We start from the raw sequence: 13,214 nt of genomic DNA on the forward strand, positions 1-13,214 counted from the left end.
CTACTGACGACGAAAGCTCCTCCTCGAGCGGAAGCGACGAGGAGGACAGTGACAGCAAAGATGACGGTAGCGGGCGAGAGAGCGACGACTCTGACTCCGACTAATCGCCGGCCGCACCATCTTCATCAGGCGGCAGCACCAACATCTGCATCTGCATCTCCTTCCCGGCAGTGTGATTTGCCGGGGAGTTGGATGCAGAGGTGGGGATGGTGCTCCCGGGCTCCTCCAGCAGTCTTCCAGCTGGACCCCAGCAGGCTTCCTCTCAGGCTGCAACTCCGTTAGCCCTGCCGTGTCCTGCTAGCCCTGGTGACGGTAGTCGACGGGTCGCCTCCGCCATGCTCTCCATCGACGAGTTCCCCGATGCTCCTGCTCCCGTCGGGCTACCTCTCCTGGAGCCAGAGGGGCGTGGGCTGGGCTCCTACCCTGGCGCTCCTTTTGCCATCCCCGCCTTTGACGGCCGTGCCTAGGAGGAGAGGGACAAGAAAGGGCATTACGGGGCACTTATCTTTTTTCAATCTTAAACTTGTCGGCACTTGCCAAATCTTAATTCAATAATGTAATCTCTCGAGTCCATGTTTGTGTCCTGTAATGCTTGTACTCGTATCAGTGTATTAATGAAAAAGATGAACTTTGCCGGGAACCCGTGCATGTGTATGTCCATGCAGAGGTGAGATGCCTCTTTAATGTAAATAAACGAGTTTTTCCCGGCAAGCTATCCTGCCGGCACCTTTTTTGTCTACCGGAGAGTCACATCTGTCGGGTAACAGACAAAGGGGCCAGCCCCCGCCAACTTCTTTTTACCAAAGGCCACTACGACCATCTCGTCTGAAGCAACATTCGAGTCAGGTATGGGAGCACCTAAGTCTCAAAAGAGTGGCGAGGTTTTCTTATGCACAAGTTATAGCTTATAGAACACTAACGGACAGGAGGAAGAACTTATCTATTTGGCTTGTCGAGGATCGCAGTGCCTGGCAATCTTCTCAACTCCTTGTCAAAGCCACGTTCACGGCAGGAACCTACAGCTTCATGCAGATGAGAATGAATGCAGGATGCGGTCCTATCTATATGCACATGCAAATGCTCATGAAATGCTTATGAGTGATCTTGGAATGCTCATGCATGCATGCAGTCTTGGTCGGGGCCCCCCAAAGACTGCCAGGAGCGGACGGCTCTACCGGGAGAGGCATACCGGAGTCCAACTTTCTCCTTTTCGGGGCCATTGTTGCTGGGGACACGGAGGGCTGAGTGAGATGGAGAACTAAAGTCCCTGGTTCCACAGGAAGCTTCTGCATAGGACACTTTGACAGATGATCAGCTATGCTGTTTTCCGCACGGGGTACATCCTTGATACGTTTCCGTCGTATGTATAATTTTTGATTGTTCCATGCCAATATTCTACAACTTTTACATACTTTTGGCAACTTTTTATACTATATTTGGGACTAACATATTGATCCAGTGCCCAGTGCCAGTTCCTGTTTGTTGCATGTTTTTTCTTTCGCGGAAAATCCATATCAAACGGAGTCCAAACGGGATAAAAACTTACAGAGATTTTTTGGAATATATGTGAATTTTGGGAAGTGGAATCAACGCGAGACGATGCCCTAGGGGCCCACGAGGGTGACGGCGCGCCCCAGGGGGTAGGGCGTGCCCTGGGCCCTCGTGGCCACTCCTTAAGGCAGTTGGTGCCCTTCTTTTGCCGCAAGAAAGCCAATATCCGGATAAAAATCGTCTCCAAATTTCAGCCCAATCGGAGTTACGGATCTCCAGGAATTTAAGAAACGATGAAAGGGCAGAATCAGGGAGCGCAGAAACAGAAGGAAACACGGAGAGAGAGAGATCCAATCTCGGAGGGGCTCTCACCCCTCCGCCGCCATGGGAGCCATGGACCAGAGGGGAAACCCTTCTCCCATCTAGGGGGAAGGTCAAGGAAGAAGAAGAAGAAGGGGGGGCTCTCTCCCCTCTCTCCCAGTGGTGCCGGAACACCGCTGGGGCCATCATCGTCACCGCAATCTACACCAACAACTTCACCGCCGTCATTGAGGGAGTCCTGGACTAAGGGGTCCTCGGGCGTTCGGCCTGTTAGCCATGGGCCGGACTGATGGGTTGTGAAGATACGAAGGCCGAAGACTGCACCCATGTCCGGATGGGACTCTCCTTGGCATGGAAGGCAAGCTTGGCGACCGAATATGTAGATTCTTTTCCTTTGTAACCAACCCTGTGTAACCCTAGATCCTCCCGGTGTTTATATAAACCAGAGGACTTAGTCCGGAAAGGACAGATATTCATTACCATAGTCATACAGGCTAGACTTCTAGGGTTTAGCCATTACAATCTCGTGGTAGATCAACTCTTGTAATACTCATATTCATCAAGATCAATCAAGCAGGAAGTAGGGTATTACCTCCATAGAGAGGGCCCGAACCTGGGTAAACATTGTGTCCCCTGTCTCCTGTTACCATCGACCTTAGACGCACAGTTCGGGACCCCCTACCCGAGATCCGCCGGTTTTGACACCGACATTAGTGCTTTCATTGAGAGTTCCACTGTGTCGTCCCCAAAAGGTTTGATGGCCCCTTCAATCGTCAACAACAATGTTGTCCAAGGGGAAACCTTCCTCCCCGGACAGATCTTCGTGTTCGGCGGCTTCGTACTGCGGGCCAACTCACTTGGCCACCTGGAGCAGATTGACAGCTACGCCCCTGGCCATTAGGTCGGATTTGGGAGCTTGAATTACGCCGCGGACATCCGTGGAGATTTGATCTTCGCTGGATTCGAGACCGCGACAACCGCTCCTAGTCACCCCGATGAACATGACCTAAATCTGTCATCGGGCCGCATTTAGGAGATTGCTCCTGTAACTGCTCTGGCCTTAGATCCGGAGCATATTGCGCCGTCCGAGGATGGGAGGCTCAACCCCACCGGAGAGGCCGCAGATTCCACGGTGCTAGAGCCGAACATAGACCTAAAGTCACACGGCGTCTTTGTCACCGAAACTCCGGACTTGTCTCTGGTCATAAATTCCGAGCCATGTGCATCCGCGGACACCGAACTGGATCGCTTATCGATCTTTGAGTTTAGCGCCGCAGACATCTTCCAGCATTCGCCCTTGGGCGATGTGCTAAATTCATTAAGAAACTTGTCCTTGGCGGGAGACTCACAGCCGAATTATGTCCGGTTCGAACTGGAGGCTGATGATGAAGGAGAATTTTGCTTCCCACCCACCACCCACTTCATAGCCACTGTCGAAGACTTAACCGACGCACTTGACTATGACTCCGAAGACATCAACGGTATGGACGACGATGCCGGAGACGAGGAGGCCCAAGACCCGCCGTTCACTGGGCGATGGACGGCCACTTCCTCATATGACGTCTACATGGTAGATACACCGAAAAATAATAGTGGCGATGACAAAGAAAACCCAGCAAAGGAGGACCCTCCTAAAACACAGCCAAAACACCGGCGTCAGCGGCGCCGCTCTAAATCCCACCACAGCAGGGACAACACCGGCACAGGAGACGACAACACTCCGGATGGTGCCGAAGACACAGAAGAACCCAATGAACAAACTGCCGAACAAGACAATCGGGAATCAGGGCATGCCAGCCCTGACGAACAGTCCATAGAAGAAGACTCGGAGGACGGTAGTTACCGTCCACCCTCCGAGGAGGAGGTGAGCCTCAGCAACGAAGACTTCATCGTGCCTGAGGAGCCCCTGGAGCAGGAGCACTTTAAACTTCAGCTAATAGCCACTGCGAGGAGCCTGAAAAAGAAGCAGCAACAGCTACAAGCTGACCAACACCTGCTCAATGACAGATGGACCGATGTCTTGGCAGCCGAGGAATATGGCCTTAAACGCCCAGCCAAAAGTTACCCCAAGCGTAGATTGCTACCTCAGTTCGATGACGAGGCGCCAAATCCCGCACCAGCATCACGCAACGCGGCTGATCGGCCACCGCGCGGTCAGGATAAAACTGCAACCCGAGCCGAAAACTAGACTGTCCCACCTCACCGTAAAGGTAGGGATAAGACAGCTCGGGACTATACATATGACCTTCGTCAAGACCTGGACAGAAGAGCAGGATATACAAGATCGATCTACGGATCGCGAGGACGTGCATTGACACACGACGACGGCTACCTATTTGGACGCGATAAACCCAATCACGCCCGGGCCGAATGCCGCAGACAGACTCCATCAGAGCTACGTCGCGATGTGGCCTGATATAGGGGCGCCGCGCACCCTCTTTGCTTCACTGACGAAGTAATGGATCATGAATTCCCAGAAGGGTTTAAACCCGTAAACATCGAATCATACGATGGAACAACCGATCCCGCGGTATGGATCGAGGATTTTATTCTCCACATCCACATGGCCCGCGGGGATGATCTTCACGCCATCAAATACCTCCCACTAAAACTCAAAGGGCCAGCCCGACACTGGTTGAACAGTCTGCCCGAGAATTTTAATGGCAGCTGGGAGGAGCTGGAAGAAGCCTTTCTCGACAACTTCCAAGGTACCTATGTTCAGCCGCTAGACGCTGATGACTTAAGTCACATAGTTCAACAGCCCGGGGAGTCAGCCAGGAAGTTCTGGACTCGGTTCCTAACTAAAAAGAACCAGATCGTCGACTGTCCGGACGCCGAAACTTAGCGGCCTTCAAGCATAGCATCCGCGACGAAGGGCTCGCCCGCCACCTCGGCCAAGAAAAGCCAAAATCCGTGGCAACCCTCACGGCACTCATGTCCTGCTTTTGCGCGGGTGAGGATAGTTGGTTGGCTTGCAGCAAAAACACAGCCAGCGAGGCAGGCCCCTCCGAGGCTAAGAATAACAACGGCAAGCTCCGACGTAACAGACACAAACGCCGAAGCAATGGCGATAATACCGACGACAATACAGTCAATGCTAGATTCAGCGGATCCAAGTCCAACCAGCGGAAGAAACCATACAAGAGAAACAATCAGGGACCATCCAGCCTTGACCGCATACTCGATCGCCCGTGCCAGATACATGGCACCCCAGAAAAACCTGCCAATCATACCAACAGAGACTGTTGGGTTTTTAAACAGGCCGGCAAATTAAACGCCGAGAACAGGGAAAAGGGATCACAAAGCAAGGACGACGATGAGGAGCCCCGGCAACCGAACACAGGGGGGCAAAAGAAGTTTCCCCCTCAAGTGAAAATAGTAAACATGATATATGTTACACACATCCCCAAAAGGGAGCGCAAACGCGCACTAAGGGACGTCTATGCAATAGAGCCAGTCGCTCCCAAGTTCAATCCATGGTCATCATGCCCGATCACTTTTGATCGTCGGGATCATCCGACTAGTATTCGGCATGGCGCATCAGCCGCACTAGTCCTGGACCCAATCATTGATGGATTCCACCTAACGGGAGTCCTCATGGACGGTGGTAGCAGCCTTAATCTGCTCTATCAAGACACGGTGCGCAAAATGGGCATTAATCCGTCAAGGATCAAGCCAACAAAGACTACCTTCAAGGGAGTCATACCAAGTGTAGAGGCCCGCTGTACGGGCTCAATCACACTAGAATTTGTCTTTGGATCCCCCGACAACTTCCGAAGCGAGGAGTTAATCTTCGACATCGTCCCATTCTGCGGCGGTTATCACGCACTTCTCGGATGGACGGCGTTCGCTCGGTTCAACGCGGTGCCGCACTATGCTTACCTTAAGCTTAAGATGCCCAGTCCATGCGGCGTCATAACGGTCCACGGAAACACGGAATGCTCCCTCCGTACAGAGGAGCACACTTCCGCCCTAGCATCAGAACTACAGAGTGGCCTTCTCAAGCAGAACCATAATCCGGCTGACGAGCCCCTGGACATCGTAAAGAGGGTCCGGACTATGCTGCAGCAGGACAGAACGGCTCATCAAGAGCTCGACTAGCAATTTGGCCTCCGTCCCAGGCCTGATCAGGCAGTGGCATTCGTACTGCGCGTGCATAATTACGCACTAGAAATCCCATGGGCATCGACAGAGGCACAGCTAGTTTGTGGTCCGCAGTTCGGCTCGACCGATCCCGGACACACATACACTTTCACTATTTCCTTTTTCCTTTTCCAGGTTTCTTTTGCATAGGCCCTCTTGGACGGCCTAATTATCAGTCCTGTAAAAGGATAAAAATACCAGGATGGCAAGAAGCACAGACGTACAGGGGAAGTTCGAGAGGTCAAAATAACAACCGCTCTACCTGTTGTCAGGTCCCACACGCAGCTCGCCTCTGGTCATGGCATGTTAAATAGCCGGTTGCTTATCGCACTATTTGTATTAATGCGCTTTGACGCATTAACCCAATTATAATGGAAACAGTTCATGGCTCAAGTTTAAGGGCCCAAGATATCACCTCTGCTTTCTTTCTGTTTTTCGTTAATAATTCATTTTCTAGCACCCGTACACTTTGGTACGTTTCATATTTGCCAGGGGCTCCCAGGCGCCCCACAATACGGCAACAAAGTCCGAACACTTTTTATAGTATAGTTCGGCACCCCGAATTTAGCATTATATGCATTGGCTCCAAATCATGTCTTTGGTCAATAGTATGTTTGCCCGGCTCCTGTTCTTACTACCTTACGTTCCGCTATATCGACTAGGGTAGTAAAGGGAGAACTACTACGATTGTGCCCTGGTTTATCCAAAGGAGCACCTCGGTAGAGAAAGCCGAAAACTGACTGTCATGATACGGCGAGAGCCGGTCAGCTGTTCGAGAGGTTGAAAATCGTTGGAGATTTTTTCCGCATTACACGAAGGATCGCTACTTCCCGATCAGACGCTCATAGCACTCTGGTTCGGATACTAGGGGCTGCACCCATGCTTTATTATAAAACTCCTATGGCTAAGTGAGGGCGTTTAAGCCGCATAGTCTGATTGCCTGGTTCGTTGCACTAAACAACTCCTTCAAGGACCATATAATTGGATCAAGATTGTTTAGATTCCATCCCGAACACCTCCGTACTACCTACGTGAGGGCAGAAGACGACGACTGGCCAACCCTCAGATTTCATAGCACACGGCCGCACAGGAGGAAAAATTTCAAAACATAACAATCATTATATTACAAACCTACTTTGTTTCACCATACAAGGCAAAGACAACACGAATGTATTCATTCAAAAATAATGTCTTGCCCACACTGCGCTGCTACAATGCGAGACCCCTCCAGGACAACAGCGAAATAGCGCTCGGGTGCGGTGCTCCTTGCCCTCTGGCGGCCCTCGGGCCAGCTCGACGGCGTTCATCTTCGCCCACCACATCTTGCAACGGGCGAAGGCCATACGAGCACCCTCAATACAGGCCGATCGCTTGACGATATCCAGCCGAGGACAGGCATCCACCATCCGCCTCACGAGTCCGAAGTAGCTGCCGGGCATAGCTTCGGCTGGCCATAGCCGGATCATCAAATCCTTCATGGCTAGTTCGGCCACCCTATGCAGCTCCACCAGCTGTTTCAGTTGATCGGTGAAGGACACGGGATGCTCTGGCACAAGATATTGCGACCAGAATAGCTTCTCCGTAGACCTCCCTTCTTCGGCTCGGAAGAACTCCGTGGCATCGGACACACTTTGCGGTAAATCAGCAAAAGCTCCTGGAGAACTCCAAATCCGGGTTAGTAAAAGATACTTCCTCTTCGCATATTTGCTTTGCATACTGAATGCCTTACCCGCCGCAATCTTCCTCGCCTCTTGGACCTCTTGGAGGGCGCCTTGGGCCTCGTTTCGGGCCGTCTCCACGCTCTGACGAGCCTTGGAGAGTTCGGCCTCTTTAGCCGACACGTCATGCTCCAAGGTCTCGCACTTCTTCACCGCGTCGTGGAGCTCTTGTTGGACCTCGCTGACCCGGGCCTTGAGCTTCTTACGGGCAGCCTGCTCCTTGACGGCCTTCCCCTCGGCTTCGCCCAGGGCCTTTTTCAGGGCCTCGACCTCGGTCGTCGCTCCTATACATATCATGACACTTTGGTCAATATATATTTTGCTCCTTTCGAATATTTCCTGGGTTATCACATACCTTGATTCTCCTGGAGCTACCTCCTCACCTGGCCAAGCTCCTCCTCGGACTGCTCCAGCCTCCGCTTTAGATCGGAGACTTCGGCAGCACGTGAGGCCGCGGCCAGCAGCGACGCATGTATATTTATTCGAGACAAATTTAGTTAGTTTCCTGACATAAAAGGATTGATCCTCTGTCCGGCTTTTCTTTCCAAACACCGGACAGTGTCTCAGAGGCTACTTTCTATATGGGAATTTTCTCCTTTTGCGTCACTTACCTCAAAACCTGTCAGCAGGCTTCTGCAGGCTTCGGTTAGTCCACTCTTAACAGACTGAGCCCTTTCAATCACCGTGCTCATAAGAACACGATGCTCATCCGCAATGGAAGCGCCTCGCAGCGCTTCCAGCAGAACATCTGGTGCCCCTGGTTGGACAGGGGTCACCGGGGGAATAGGCATGCCCCCTTCTTTCGAAGGATGTTGCGTGCCGGATTCCCGAGCCGTATCGGTCTCTAGAATCAAGTCCGGTGGAGCGTCGAACTGAGTACGGCCCTCCTCCCAAGTCTCTCGGGGGATTGGCTCCCCCTGGTGTTCGGCGACGGGGACTTTGCCTTTGGGCGCCTCTTGAGACTCTCCTCGGCCTGGGAAGGTCCATTGGGAGAGCGCCTCGTCGTCCCCTTTGGCCTTGGGAGAGTAAGCGGCTGGTGGTGTCTCGCTGGCCATCTCCTTTGGGTCCAACGAACCTCTTGATGAGGATCGCTGGGATCTGTCGTGGGCCGGACTGCCATGGCATAAGTAGCTATGTCAATACATTGAAATGGAGAGATTGGACATATGGGTGTGCGGGAGTCATAGCACTTATGAAGCAACTTGAGGTTTGGTGCGGGGGTGTTGCTCCGGACTGCTGCTGACGTCCCATGCGGATTTGTCCGTGGAGGAGCCTTTCCCCTTCTTGGGTGTCCCCGCCTCTAGGCCCGTGGAGGCCGCGCTCTTATTCCTTCCACCATCAGGAGGAGGGTTTTTCTCCTCCTCCTCCTCCTTGCCGTCGTCCTCAGGGATGGAGGAACGGGTCTCTTCGTCTTCGGACCTTACGTCCGAAGTACCCTTACGACGGGGGCCACCTTTGGCCCCCTTGACCTTCTTCTTGGCCTTCTTCTCCGGCGCCTTATAGGGCGCCGGTACCAGCATCTTCGCCAATCGTGGGATGACTGGCTCTTCAGGCAGCGGAGCCAGACACTGGATCTGCTTCGCCCTCTCCATCCAGTCCTGAAGAAGGAATGATGATAAAAGCTCAGACATCACCCTTGAAGCAGGCAAGTAAGGGATGCGTTAAAAATAACATACCTCGCTGGCAGGGTGGTTAATGTTGTGCCCACGGTCTGAATCCGTGACTGGCGGTACCTCGTTGCCCTTGAAGAGCAATTTCCAGGCATCTTCGTGAGTGGTCTCGAAGAGCCTCTTCAGGGTATTGTGCTTCTTCGGATTGAACTTCCATAGCGGGAGGCTTCGGCTCTGACACGGGAGAATCCGGCGAACTAGCATCACCTGGATTACATCGACAAGTTTGACATTCTTGTCCACCATGCTCTGAACGCGCGTCTGCAGCGCTATCAGCTCGTCTGGTGAACACCAGTTTGTGCTCTTCCCGACCCAGGATGTGAGCTGCATTGGAGCACCGGGGTTGAATTCAGCAGCTGTGGCCCAGTTGGTGCCGCAGGGTTCCGTAATGTAGACCATTGTTTCTGCCATTCCTTGACAGTCTCCACGAAAGTGCCTTTCGGCCAGGAGACATTGGACAGCTTACTCACCATGGCTCCTCCGCACTCCGCATGCTGGCCATCCACCACCTTCGGTTTCACGTTGAAGACCTTGAGCCACAGCCCGAAGTGGGGTTGGATGCGGAGGAAGGCCTCACACACGACAATGAACGCCGAGATGTTGAGGAAGGAGTTTGGGGATAGATCATGGAAGTCTATCCAATAATAATACATCAGCCCGCGGACGAAAGGGTGGAGTGGAAACCCTAGCCCGCGGAGGAAATGAGGGATGAATACCACCCTCTCGTTGGGCTTCGACATGGGGACGACTTGCCCCCGAGCTGGAAGACGGTGGGCGATTTCCTTCGCCAAGTACCCAGCCGCCCGAAGCTCAGTAATGTCCTTCTCCTTGATGGAGGAGACCATCCATTTTCCTTGACCTCCGGATCCGGACATGGTCAGGTGCTTTTCAAAGATAGAGAAAGATGGGGACTTGGGCACTGGAGCTCAAGGATGGAAGGGGAGAGAAAGGAGAAGGCGTGAGTAGACAAGGGCGAATTCTTATCCCCTTATAAAGGCAGTGAATATCGAACGCCTTCACACTCGCCTCAAAACTCGCCTATTCCCAAGGGCTGTGTAAACGGCACGGTTGGGTTACCCCTACCCGTATTCATGAGAATCCCGCAATAAGGGGACATGATCTCTGCTTCGACAAGACGTGCCAATAGCAACCGCGTCTCGAAACGTGGAACGACAGAACAAAACGGTCCAAAATTATGATCGGGCAGACGTGATGTCACGTTGTAGAAAGTTTTCAGCGGATTGGACCCGTGGAATATTGTATTCTCTCTACGGTTGTGTGTGGTGTGTGTTGCAGGTTCGGATACAATCATCACGTCCGGAGACTATCTTGGAGTTCTGTGACACCCAAAAAAAATTTAGTTTTGGTTTTATCAAAATCTTTACTTGATTTGAAGGAGGGTTTTTAAATTTTCTTCTAAAGGACTCTCCCTCTCAAAAACTTTCTTTTATGACAAGTGTTTTGTTTGGATTCACCCAAGACTAGATTTTTGGTCTTGGAGGTTTTTCCATCTCATGTTGACTCAACACCAAATGTTTTTCATTTGGGAAATTAAGCTTTTGAAAATCTTTTAAATAGCCCTATGGCATTTGGAGTGATCTTTTCCCCTTTTCAAAATCACCTCTTGCCATGACATGAGTGGAAATCCCCTCCCAAAAGCCTTTCCCCATCTTTGTGTCAAAATATACTTCAAATCCAGCAAGTTGAACCTCCCCATGAATTTTCTTCCATTTAATTCCTATCAAAAATATTTTCTGCCTTCTATTTTGATCCTTGGAAGTTTACAAAGGAACTACCATTTCTACTTTGAGTTTGGCCTCCAAACAAATTTCCTTGGCTAGTCCTTAGAGCCCTCAACCAAGATCCATGAAGATCCACTGGTCTCCTGTTCAAATTTTTCAAATGGTGCTTGCTGCAAGTTTGGAGCATATTTGTCAAATTTGATGAAATTCATTTGTTTTCTCCTCCTAAAAATCTGAGAAAATTCAGGCAGCCTCTGGATGCATTGAGAGGTCACCTCACCAAGTCCCAGCTCCAGAAAAAAATTTCTTCATGCCAAATCATTTCGTCGAGCACTTGAAGAGCACTGTTTCTGCCAAGTTCAGAAAGTTCAATTAACAGTTTCAGAGCCGCCGTCGTTTTCTTCAGAGACCTACCTCGATCTCGCCAGTAGCCGCGGTGGCGCCTTGCTCCCTGTTCCCTCCTTCTTATCCCTGCGCCACACGATCGCCTGGAGGCTTGCGGGCGTCGGCGACGAGCAGGAGGAGGTGCGCCACCCCGTGAGCGACGGCAGCAGCGGCCTTTGCGGCTGCCAGAGAGGCGCAGCGTTGGACGGCGCCGCCCAGCGCCGCCCAAGCCACTAGAGGCCACCGCATGACCATCCACTCACCCGTGCACGCTGCCGTCCGTCGTCGTGAACTGCTAGGCGCGGATCGCGCTCCCTGCCGCCGTCGTGCCCGTACTGCCGTTCCGTCGAGGACCGGCGTGTTACACCAAGCCCGACCGAGGTTTAGCGGAGGAATGGCAATAGTGACCCTCCCTGATGATGCCTAGCCTCCTAAATCCCCTGCCCAACCTCTGCCTCGCCGTAATTGCTCGCCGGAGCTATCCCGTTCACGGCCACCCCCTCGGATCGCCTATAAAAGGAGGCCCCGAGCTCGAACTCGAACCCGCACCACCTCTACACACTACCAGTACCACGCCAAGCCACTGGGCAGCCCCCGAGGGAGTCTTCTTCCCCAACTCCGGCCGCCTCGACCCGCTTCGGGACCCAGCTCGATTCACCCCCATGCGTGCACCTCTACCTCTCAGCTCATGCCAGTAGTCTCCTAGTGCATCCACTCTTCTGACCCGCGCATCAATTTGGAGTTTGCAGCACCCACCGGAGTACTCCACCATCGCCCGAACCACCGTCCGCCGGAGAAAGTGTCGTCGTCGACGTGGTGCTCTCCGACGGCCAAGTCCACCACCCACCGACACGGAAGAACACCCTGAACCTCTTGGTACCCTCCGATCTCTCTGCCTCGCCGTGGTTCAACGCCGGCGGCCACCGCAGCCTTCGGGCGCCGGCGAGCCCCGTTGGAGTTTTAAACCTGACGGGTGGGACCCCCCCGTCAGCCTCTCTTCTTTCCCCCCCTCGAACCGTTTTCTGATAGCGCCTTCGGGCAAAGTGCGTTTTCTCTTTGGGCTGGCGCATTTCATTCCGAACCGTTTTTTTGTTTTCTCAAACAAGTCCCTTGTTCTTTTCTGTTTCATCACAGATTAGTCCCTGGACTAAAACCCTTATATATTTTTAATAAAAGATGATTTTTGATTGATTCTTTTTCGGTCAGTCTTATATTTTTGTCTAGTTTTTTATAGTATTTATTTGGAAAAAATTTGGAACAATTTTTATGCACGCAACGATTTTCACGTTAGTATACGGTTTCGTTACACCGTAGGTTCCGGCGGAGGTGACGGAGCCACGAACTTCGCCGAGCTAGACTCCGACTTCTCCGAACCAGGCAAGCATGTTTGAACCTTTGATATGATAGGTGTTTTGCGTGTTTGCTTGAATGGTTTGTGCATGGCATATGAGCATCGGTGAGTATTTCGTTGCATGTAAGGCAACTAAACCGTGTATTCCGAAGTTACTGTGACCTTTGATGAGAGGTGGCCTGATCATGTGGTGACATGAGAGGTAGTAAGATGGTATTGTTGTAGCATGCCAGTCTTATGTCATCCAGTAAACTCCGACGTTAACGTGGACTGAGCCACGTTATCGTTCTTCCCCTTTCGTGCTGCCACATGTTTTCTGCAAAGAATACGGTTTAGTAAGTTGCTAACCTCTTTCCTTGTACACACCAAATAGAGGGGCCGGGATGAGGGTTCC

The sequence above is a fragment of the Aegilops tauschii genome, chromosome 3 (genome assembly GCF_002575655.3).
Source record: "Aegilops tauschii subsp. strangulata cultivar AL8/78 chromosome 3, Aet v6.0, whole genome shotgun sequence".
Classification (NCBI taxonomy): Eukaryota; Viridiplantae; Streptophyta; class Magnoliopsida; order Poales; family Poaceae; genus Aegilops; species Aegilops tauschii.